Raw genomic sequence first — 12,046 nt, 5'->3', positions numbered from 1 at the left:
ATGAATAAGTTGGATGTCAGCCTGCCTGAACTCCACAACATGTTGAAGACTGCGGAATCGAATTTTCCCCCTAAGAAGAGTTCTGTTCTTCTAATTGGTGAAGGTTCCAATCCTAAGAAAAGGAAGAGGAACTCTTCCAAGAAGAACAAAGTAGGTGAGAAAATGTCGGTTCCACCAAAAGCTGAAGACCCCAAGAGCAAAGTTGTTTGCTTTTACTATAACAAGGTGGGGCACTAGAAGAGGACCTGCAAGGTTTACCTTGCAAAATTGAAGAAGAAGGGTAGTGAGACTACCGCTTCTGATTCAGGTATGTTCATAATAGAAGTGAATATGTCATTTCTACTTGGGTATTAGATACCGCCTGTGGTTCTCATATCTGCAATTTGTTGCAGGGACCAAGAGAAGTAGGACTCTTGAGGAAGAGGAGGTGATTTCTACTGATGGGAAATGGAGCAAGAGTTGCTGCTGAAGATGTAGAATCATTTCTTTACATAGGCCTACGGGCAAGACTATTGTTTGAAATAATTGTTATTTTGTTCCCATCGATTGTGAGGATATTATTCCCATGTTAGACTTGGCTGGATTTTCATTTATTATTGAGAATAATGAATGTTCTATTCTTAGAGATAATATTCTTTATGGACGTGGTGCTTTAAATAATGGTCTGTATATATGTGACATAATTTACTTCAGATTGAACAAACTAATAAGGAAAAAGGGATGATGAAAATCTCACTTCATAGTGGCACTGCAGTCTCCATTTAGTGGATATGGAGAGAAGGCTGCAGATTGCTAGGAATGGTACACACAGATGTATGGGACCAATGTCTACGCAAGCCATGGGTGGATTTTCATACTTCATTACTTTCATGTGATAATAGATCTAGATTCGGATATGTGTTTGATGAAACACAAGTCTGAGGCCTTTGAAAAGTTCAAAGAATATAAGTATGAAGTGGAAGAAACACCAAACATAGTATTATACTCTTCGATTAGATCGAGGTGGTGAATACTTGAACGGAGAGTTTCTGGATTATCTCAAAGTAAATGGTATAGTCTCCCAGTGGACTCCTCCAGTTAGTATCTGAAAGGAGAAATCGAACTCTGTTAGACATGGTTCGGTCCATGATGAGCTATGCAAATCTTCCAGTATTCCTATGGGGTTATGCATTGAAACCTCAGCATATTTACTGTATAAGGTGCCTTCCAAAATCTGTTCCTCAATATTTCGTATGAGATATGGAATGAAAGGAAACCGAGTCTTAAAACACGTTAAGATTTGGGGATGTCCAGCTTATGTCAAGAAAGTTGACCCAGATAAGCTGGAATATCGATCTGGAAAATGTAGTTTTGTGGGATATCCTAAAGAGACTTTAGGTATTACTTTGCACCGATCATCGGGTGTTTGTCCTCCAGACATGCTATCTTCTTGAAACGGAGGTTACCTTGAGGAAACAGTGGGGAGGAAAAATTGAACTTGATGACGTTCAAGAAGCACAAACTACTACGGATCAAGTGGAAACACCTGTTCTGACTGAACAACCTTTTGTGGAACAGCCCATTCATAGATCAGGGAGAGTGTCTCGCCAACCTGAGAGGTAATATGGCCTTGTCATTGAGAATGACAATGAGTTGTCAATCATTTGATGATGACGACCCTGTGACCTATAATGAGGCTATGAGTAGTGTTGACTCAGAGAAATGGCATAGTGCCATGAAATCCAGAATGGAATCTATGTATACGGTATACAAAAGATAGATTATAGCAGATGGCCAGGTGGAGACCTATAAGGCCAGACTTTTGGGAAAAGGATTCAAACAAATGCAATGGATTGACTTTGATGAAACTTTTTACATGTAGCCCTGTTAAAATCAGTTCGGATTTTGCTTGCGATTAATGTGGTTTAAAGCAAGCTTCTCGAGATGGAACATCGTTTTGATGAGACAATCAAAGAGTTTGATTTTATCAAAAACGGATGAACCATGCGTCTACAAAAGGGTTAGTGGGAGCGCGATAACAATTCTTGTATTGTATTGAATTAGAGATGACACACATAACAACATAGCAGACCCACTCACAAAGCTACTTTTTGATCGTCATAAAGATGAGATGGGTATTCTATACCAGAGTGATTGGCTTTAGTACAAGTGGGAGATTGAAAGGAATATGTCCTAAGTCCAATCATGTATTAGGATTTAGGAATAACTTTTATGTAATCTGTTTTGATTTTATTGATATTAATAAAGACTTGTTTTGTTTTTATTACGGGCTTTATCTATTTAAGTGTTTAAATAAGATATACCATAGTTTAGAGTAAAGCTTTTTATGGATTATGATGAGATCATAATAGTGAGACCTAAAAAGATGATAACTCTAAACTTAAATAGTTCCTGGTCATAGGATTACTAACTGGTAATTAATAATCCGCAAAGATCGGTACATACTATGCTTGCTTCATTATGAAGGATGTCTGTTCTCATAGACATTTGTGTGGTGACACTATAGCTAGTATGTAGGTGCTTATTATGGAATAAGTTCACTGAACATGACTCGCCAGCTGAACAACTGATGGAGTTCACTCACGTGTCAGCAGTTGTTCGCTTAGTGATAGTTGTACAAGTATCCTTAGACTTGAGGTCATCATAGTCATCTTGTGTACACTGAACTATGCTTTGGTTTAGTTCTTAGTCTCCAGGGACAATTATTAGGGCTCTTCTGGGTATAGGAATTTGTACACGAAGATAGTGTATGATCAATAAAGGATCTACCCCTTCCAGTGAAGGAAGCGAATGTTCAAGGCTGATCCACTTATGCTAGTTCAGGAATCTCTGGCCAGAGTAAATGAAATTAGAAAGGAGTTTCTAATTTGCATAGAACTACGCATAGTAAATGGTAAGCAAGTGATTGAATTAGATAGGCTTGACACGAGATCCATGCCTTGTATTTAATCGGGACATTGTAGGGTAGAAGGAGTTTATTGTACGGTAACTATTCACTGACAGGTTCTTGGTATTCTAAGCAGTGAATTCATATTATCCGGATAGTCGCGATATGTTGAGAAGCATCACTCACGATGTAGAATAAATGTGATTAATTAATTAATCATATTTAAAATTAGAGAATTTATATAAATAATGATAAAATAGTTTTATTATTATTTATTTCTACTACCGGCTTAATATTGAACCTACAGGGTCACACCATAAAAAGAGAATGATTTATGGTGGAGGAATTAATTAATAATGGCTAATAATTATTTATTTGTGAAATAAATAATTAATTGGCAAATTTAATAATTGATTAAATGAGATTTAATTGATTATAAATTAATTAAGAAAAGTTCTTAATATTATTAATTAAGGATTTAATTTTTGGAAATTAAATCAAGAGAGAGAATTATTTCTAAAGTGTTTAGAAAAAGGATTAATAATTAAAAGGTGTTTTAATTATTAATGAGAATAATAAATGGGATAATAATAATAATATTTATGGGAAAATTTCAGCTGAAAATTTTGCCTATAAATACACTATTATAGACCCTATTTTATTCTAACCCAGAAACCCAAAAGTTTCAGAAAACCAAATTCTCTCCACCTCCTCCTCCTCCTAAAAGTCGTTTTCTTGGTGGATACCGGTGGAGTGCTTCACACTTGAGGAGCAACTGCTAAGGATCTCTGATCGTTGTCTCCGAATTATTTTAAAAGGTTAGATTCGATCCCTCGAATTTTTATTCACGATTTATATGCTTTTATTTGGATTTTGTATGTGTAAAAGTGTTTTTCCACGCCCCGTTGCGTTTAAAAATCCAACAACCAGTCCTATCAACTACCTGCTGCACATGAGAAGAACCCTCTGTAGGTGCGGGAAGATCCATCCAACCACTCTCTACGTCATAAAAAATATATCAGTGATCTGGCAGTCGGTTGAGCTCAAGTGTGGGAGCTTCTTCAATAGATGTGTCAAAACGCTCCTGAGAAATTTTCAGCTCTGCTAACCCAAGAGAATCGAATGGCATATCCAACTTCCTCTTCCATGGAGGTGCATTCAAAACCTGCAGTTGCTCTCCGCTCCTCCTTTATTTTCAATAACTGACTCCCTATTAAGGCTCTCTCCAAGGTATCTAACTTTGGCAATTGCTCAAGCTCCGAATTTACGACAGAGTCTACCCACTCTAATTTAAAGCACTACTCTTATGTTAGGGATTCGAGCATAAAAGCAACGCAAAAAAAAAAAATTTGAATCCCTACCACAGGATCTATGTATAATGAACGGATAATTACGGAGAATAGATGTTTTACCTTAATGAGCTTTATGATTATGGTTGACAAAAGGAGATCCTAGATTTAACCGAACACCACGTATCCCGCCTTGACGATCTACGCCGTAGAGGTATCCACACGAAAGCTGGTACGGAGGAGGCATGTACTAGCACCAAGAACGAACCTGCTTTTCCTCTCTCTCTCTCTCATTCACCTTTAGCTGCTAGGGTTTTATGTTTTTATCTAATAAAAACGTAACCCTAATTTTAGCCTTAAGGATATTTATATAGAGAGGCCAAAAACAGTCCTAACCCTAATCCAAGTTAGAGTTTATTAAAATCTGAAATTCTATTTATTTAATAATTAAGTTTAACTCAATTACTAAATAACAACTGAATTTCGGATTTAATAATATACAAATTTGAAATTCATTTATCACATTAATTAAGTCTAGCTTAATTAATAATAAATAATTCAAATTTCCCTTTTTAATTCAAATCCGAATTTGAATTAAATATTCCTCCATCCTATCTTTGTGCGACCCTATAGGTTATTATTACGTTGGCAATAATTTAAATATCTCATATTTAAATTATAAATAATGAGTGGCATCTAGTAATACATCATTGCTACCTAAGTAATAATAATTAAATCGGTGATCAATTAAACCTTTCGTGAATAATGTACAATGTAATATAATCCCTTTAGCCTTATATTATAGATCAAACTCGAGGCATGCATTGTGTCATCCTCTGTTAACGTTTAATCCTTCTTTCCTTGATCAATGAGTAAACTATTAAACAAATCAGTATTTGAGCACGGCCATGCATTTTATAGTCTTACTCAATCAAGAGGCCAATAATATCACTCCTTTAATAAAGGAGGGCTAAATTCCATCTAGATCATTCATATTTCTCATACGATTCATAATGTACCCAATGTCTACTTTTATTATTACCCGGTCAAGGATAACTTTCAATAGTATCAAAGTATATTAATTATCGTATAGAAATATAATGATTTCAAGTCAAAGGACCAATACATCATTATAACTGTGAGATTAACTTATGACACTTTAAACATGTAGTATCTCACAACGGGTCAATCCAGCACCATGTATTTAATACATGTGCCTGTGTTTTAACTTTAGTATCACCATACCTATGATCAATGAGATGTGATCATCAGCCAACAAACACACTAGTCTCAATGTACTTATTATCGTCCCTTATCAATATTACTTGACTAGGGACCTTTAAGAATATCAATATTATCTCATAATCTCATTTCTAAGTCACGTACTTAGAGATATAGATTTACATATCATATTCTAAGGACATTTACTAATCTAACATCTTATCACAGAAAATAAAGATATAATAAATTACTAAAGAATAATCCATATAAACATAATTAATAATCCAAATGTTTCATAATATAAACATAATAGTGTTGTCTCTAGGGCACAAACACTAACATTTTATCCATGGGTAACTTTATTGCCTTGAACACATTAAAAGTGACCTTCTGATCTTGAACCTTCATTGTAAGCTCTCCTTTTTGCACATCAATCATAGTTCGGCCTGTAGCCAAGAATGGTCTTCCCAAGATAATGGGAATCTTCTTATCTTCCTCAAAATCAAGAATTACAAAGTCAGCAGGGAAGATGAGTTTATCCACCTTGACCAACACATCCTCCACAATACCTCGTGGATATGTAATAGAACGATCGGCCAACTGCAAGGACATATATATCGGCTTCGGATCAGGTAGACCAAGCTTCTTAAAGATAGACAAGGGCATCAGATTGATGCTAGCTCCCAAATCACATAAACACTTGTCAAAAGACAAGTTCCCGATGGTGCAAGGAATAATGAAGCTTCTAGAATTTTTAAACTTCGGAGGCAACTTCTGTTGCAGCACAGCACTATATTCCTTTGTAAGAGCAACGGTCTCTCATTCATCGAGCTTTACTTTCCGAGAGAGAATACCTTTCATAAACCTCGCATAGCTAGGCATCTATTCAAAAGCTTCAGCGAAAGGTATGTTGATGTGAAGTTTCTTGAAAACTTCCAAAAACTTAGCAAATTGCTTATCCAACTTCTGCTTTTGCAACCTTTTAGGAAAAGAAGGTGGAGGATAGAACTGTTTTTCCCCTGTATTACCCTCAGGAGGAGTGTTGATAATAACTTTCTTCCTTGTTTCCACCTCGGCATCCTTCAGCACTTCTTCTTCAGCCACAACTTCATTTTCTGAAACTTGACATTTTTCAGGCTCTTCGTCTTGCTGAATTTTGGGGCTTGTGACCTTTCTAGACCTCAAGGTGATGGAGTTCACCTATTCTTCAACTTCCCTCTTGCCTGGACTGGCTTCTGTATCACTAGGAAGCGTTCCTGGTGGTCGATTCAATAAGGTGTTAGCAATTTGCCCTATTTGGTCATCCAGAGTCTTGATAGAAATAGCCTGGCTTTGGCATATAAGAGCCTGATTTTTGTACATAAGCCTCAACTCCTCCAATTCAGATTTTTCATTCGAATATTGACCTGTACTTCCATGCGGTTATTGTTGGAGTTGTTGTCTTGGTGCATACTGTTGTTGAAAACCAGGAGGGTTGAATTGCTTATTTCTAAACTGCTGGAACGAATGTTGCATTGCATTCTGATTATTGCTCCAGCTGAAGTTAGGATAATTCCAGTTGTCAGGATGATAAGTGTTTGGAACTGGATGCTGTGATCTCTGAAAGTTGCTCACAAACTGAACTGATTCACTAGATATAGCGCATTGCTCCATCGCATGCGAACCTGCACACAGCTCACAAACTCTGTTTATCTGATTAACACCATAGTTAGCCAGAGAATCGATCTTCATAGACAATGCCTTTAGTTGATCAGTGATAGCCGTAGCTGTATCCACTTCAAAAACTCCTGCTACCTTGCCCTATGGCAATCTCTGAGTTAGATACTGATATTCATTAGAAGCCATCAGTTCAATTAGATCATAAACTTCATCTTAGCTCTTAGCCCATAAGGCTCCACCTGATGCTGCATCGAGCATGGGTCTGTATTGTGCTCCCAAACCATTATAAAAACAATTGATGATCATCCAATCAGGCATTCCATGATGAGGACAATTCCTAAGCATCTTCTTGTAGCGCTCTCAAGCTTTATAAAGAGATTCTCCTGATTGCTGCGCAAATTGAGTAAAAGCATTTCTGATTGCAACTGTCTTCGCCATAGGGAAGAATTTAGTAAGAAACTTCTGAGCAAGATCCTCCCAAGTGGTGATAGAACCTGCTGGTAGAGAATGTAATCATCACTCAGCTTTATCCCTCGAAGATAATGGGAAATGCCTCAGCTTTATAGCATCTTCAGAAACACCATTGAAACTGAAGGTGTCGCAGATCTCTATGAAATCCCTAATGTGCGTATTGGGATCTTCCGTTGGAGCACCCCCAAACTGAACTGAATTATGTATCATCTGAATTATGCCAGGCTTGATCTCAAAGGTATTAGCTGTGATAGCTGGGCTGACAATGCTAGATTGAATGTCATTAATCTTGGGTTGAGAAAAATCCATCAAGGTTTTCGTTCGTACTGCTAGATCTCCCATTGTAATGAGTATCTTAAACACAACAAGTAAACCGTGAGAGTAAAAGAGTCCGAGTCATTGAACTTTAACGACCACTGATGACAAGCACATAAACTAAAAATTAACAACACCGAGACCCCGGCAGCATTGAATGGCATTTATGACACTTTATAATGCTCTATTAAGCTTTGAATTAATGCGTTTGTACTCAATTTGTTAAGTGTTTTACCGTGTTTTCTAGTGTTTTTGCATTTCAGGCATTATCTAGGTAATCAGGTGAATTAGCATTATTTTGGTGCTAATTTGGTGTCAAGGTGGTGTTGGAATAAAAGCTCCTGGAAAGCCGACTCGAAGCAGCAAAGAAAATCAGAAATCTGAAGTTTTTTCCAGAGGCACGGCGCGCCCGCGCCGGTCAAGGCTATTGAATGCTAAGGTTATTGTTCTATAGACATAAGGCTATTGAATGAAATATTTAATAAAGTTAGAATCCGATATTTGTCTCATATAATATGATACCTTCTTTATTCTCTTAGTTATAATTGTTAGTTAATTCTTAGTTATAAACAACCACAATTTGTTATCGTCTTAGCATTGAATAATAACCATACATTGTTGCTTAAGTGCATAAATTAATTAGTTAACCAAATCCAGTCTATGTGGGAACGAATTTGATTTATATCTTATACAACTTGCGAACACGTATACTTGCGTGAATTATAAGCGTGTGTTTAGCGACTAACAAGTTTTTGGCACCGCTGCCGGGGACTGCAGAGTTAATTTTTAGTTTTGAGAATGATCTGGGCCAAGCATTCAAGGTAAATGGTCAGAGGTTGAAGCATTATTATGGTGACACGGAAAACCGTGAGGTGGTTAGTGCCGTTTTATTGTCCGTTTGATCTCAAGTTCTACTTCAAGCTAACGATGTAAAGCAAGCGCTTCTTGGGAGGCAACCCAAGTTTGTTGTACATTAGTAAGTAGAGGAAGCAAGAAGAAAAGAGAAAATCACAAAAAAATCAAAAAACGAAAAAAATTCAGGACTGACTATAGAAGCCTGGTGCGCCGGCGCTGTCCTAGCGCGCGGCCGTGCTGAAAACACAAAAAAACGGCGCGCCTGCGCTGTTCCAGCGTGTGGCCGTGCCGGTTTGGCAGAAGTAGCGTGCGCCTGCGCTGTCCTAGCGCGTGGCCACGCCGAGGTTCCGACTCAGAAAAATAAAAGGCAGATTTAAGGGGGAAAATCAGGATTTTTTCTAAGAAATCAATTCCCAACCGAATTTTACTCCCCCACATCCCAAATTCCCCTCTCCAAATTAAACCCATTACTCCCATTATTCCCATAATCAAATCCCACTTCTATTCCATATATAATTCTCTTTTCACCACCTATATATATATACACCTCATATACAAACTTCTTCACCACTTCACAAATTCTCTCTCAAACACAACTCTTATTCTCTCTACTCAATTCCAATGGCACCCAAGAGACAAAGAATACAAGTAAGCAGCAGCAGCACCGATTCTTTAAGTATGGGTGGTGTAAGGCTGAGGTTCTCTACTCCCGAGGCTGAGGTTCTCTACTCCCGAGGCTGAATTAGAGTATACGAGGCTTCTCTCGAAGCCGATCATCAAGGAGAGAGGGTTTTAGCCATCAGGGAAGGATGGTAAGCTATTGGAGATGATTCTGATGGGTTGGGTTCCTTTTTGCGAGGCACCCACTACGGTGCCCATGAGTGTTGTTTGTGAGTTCTATGCGAATGCGAAGGCTGCGAAGAATGGCTTCACGGTTGTTCGAGAGAGGACTGTGGAGTACAGTGCAGAGGCTATTAGGACGGTGATTGAGCAGCCCGCGAGGAAGATCGGGCAAGACATGTGGAATGATAAGACTCCAGAGGACTTTGATCTGGATCTTATTATTGCTAAGCTGTGCTAGCCCGACACTCACTGGAAGATTAAGAGGGGTACGATCGAGTATTCTACATTCCCGGCTTCTAGCATGAACAGGTTTGCCCGTGCATGGAATGCGTTTATTTGTGCTAACATCATGCCATCTTCGCATGTGCATGAGATTAATGTGGAGCGTGCACGGCTGTTATGGGGGATTCTTCAGGGCGATTATATGGATCTGGGGATGGTGATTTATCAGGGCATCCTGAAGTTCTTGAGGGGGAGTACCACGGGGTCTATTCCGTATGCGTCCGTTGTGTTGAAGCTGTGCGTGGCAGTTGATGTTCATTGGCCCACACATGAGCAGTTGCAGATCCCGAGTGCTCCTACTGACAGCACTACTTTGGCTACGATGCAAGAATGGGATGGAGGCAAGCCCGATCTGAAGGGGCTTGGTTATACTTTTGACCACCTACCTGGTGGGAGGCCAGCTGATGGGGCCACTCAGGAGAGCAGGACTGCATGGAGATCCCAGCTAGGAGATAAGGCAGGGTCGTTGCAGCAGGCACATGAGGAGGAGGAAGGAGCTGATATAGGAGCTGGCATGAGCATGACGCAGTACAGGCATCTGGCTAGGAGGATGGATGCGATGCATGACATCCACAGCAGGTTTGTACGTGATCTCACCCAGGCATTGGGGACAGCTTTTCGAGCCACCGGTGTTGACATCCAGTGGCCAGTTTTTGGTGAGGATCCCGTGTATCCACCTCCGGAAACACCTGACACTCCACCCGTTGAGGGTGAGGAGCCTGATTCTGATTAGGTATGCCTGAATTCCTTACTATTACATTCACTGAGGACAGTGAATATTTTAAGTTAGGGGTAGTAGTTGAAGGAATATGTTTTGTGTGAGTAGCATATAGTTTTCATATTCATGATAGTTTAGTTCATATAGTGCATATTTTGCCATATAGTTTATTATTTTTTTTGGTAGTTTTTATGTTAGTTTGTTCATATAGTTCATGCATTTGCATTATAACATGATCCCTTAAATGATTTTTCCGATTAATTTGTGATATTGATGCTAGTGTAGTGATGTTAGGTCTTATCGAATTAATTTGCATACTAGAGACACTTGTATTTCACTAAGTCTTATAGGTTGCTAGAGTGCTAGATCATGGTCAAGGTTTGTTTGTTTGTCGAGGTTTAATCGCTTGTTTATATTTAAAATTTAGGATATTCTCTTAATATTAAAATAACATGGATTTTTAGAAATTGGAGAAAAATTGGATTTCATTGCTAGTTGTTGTGGCTAGGTGTTAAATGGCTAGTAGCCGGCTCATATTTATATGTGTAGTCTAGGGTTGAGCGAAACGCACTCGTTCAGAAATTTGGAAGAAAAAAAAGAAAAAAAAAGAAAAAAAAAAAGAAAAGAAAAGAAAAAGAATAAGTGTTATGTAAAATTGTTCACGAGTGGGCTCTTTAGTACTCGAGTTATTAAGTTCTTAGGGGACTTTGTGCCTAGTGACCTAAGGCTTTTATAGTCTGGGATCTGCTAACCTAACGCTCGCTATATGGATACTATTGTAAAAGTCTTTTGTGGACCTCACTCATTGCATGATCAAATAAACATATGTGTGTTGTTTTGTTTGAATAAAAGCATGAATCCATATAAAACTCCAATATAAGAATTGAAGTGTTGTAAGTTATTTTGAGTCTAGCTTTTTATTTTATTTATAACCTTGCGATTGTCTTGTCGAGTAGTGAGTCATGATTATTGATCTAGTTGCGATAGTATATCTGTAAGTATTTGCACACACGCATGTCTCTAGTTTGTAAATTGATTTGTATGATTTGATTGATCTTCATGCGAGTAACTATTTGTTGAGATATTGCTCGTTGATTCATTTAGTTATTCTATTTGGATCGTTGCATTCATATTAGTTGCATTCATGCATTTTTGTTTCTTGTTCTTTGAGTCTGTTTATGCTTGAGGACAAGCATCAATTCAAGTGTGGGGGTATGTTGAGTGGTATTTATGACACTTTATAATGCTCTATTAAGCTTTGAATTGATGTGTTTGTACTCAAGTTGTTAAGTGTTTTAACGTGTTTTCTAGTATTTTTGCATTTCAGGCATTATCTAGGTAATCAGGTGAATTAGCATTATTTTGGTGCTAATTTAGTGTCAAGGTGGTGATGGAATAAAAGCTCGTGGAAAGCTGACTCGAAGCAGCAAAGAAAATCAGAAATCTGAAGTTTTTTCCAGAGGCACGGCGCGCCCGTGCCAGTCAAGCGCGCGACCGCGCCAGGAT

General features: G+C 38.2%; 1 non-coding gene across 1 annotated transcript; it reads left to right on the top strand.

The window, feature by feature from the left end:
• Positions 1-7,372: 7,372 nt before the first annotated feature.
• On the top strand, positions 7,373-7,479 carry LOC141681202 (small nucleolar RNA R71). The gene has a single exon (XR_012558643.1). It is a non-coding gene; the product is annotated as a small nucleolar RNA R71 (small nucleolar RNA).
• Positions 7,480-12,046: the final 4,567 nt, after the last annotated feature.

The sequence above is a fragment of the Apium graveolens genome, chromosome 8 (assembly GCF_009905375.1).
Source record: "Apium graveolens cultivar Ventura chromosome 8, ASM990537v1, whole genome shotgun sequence".
In the NCBI taxonomy this organism is placed as follows: Eukaryota; Viridiplantae; Streptophyta; class Magnoliopsida; order Apiales; family Apiaceae; genus Apium; species Apium graveolens.
This window is presented reverse-complemented; position numbering and strand designations above follow the sequence as displayed.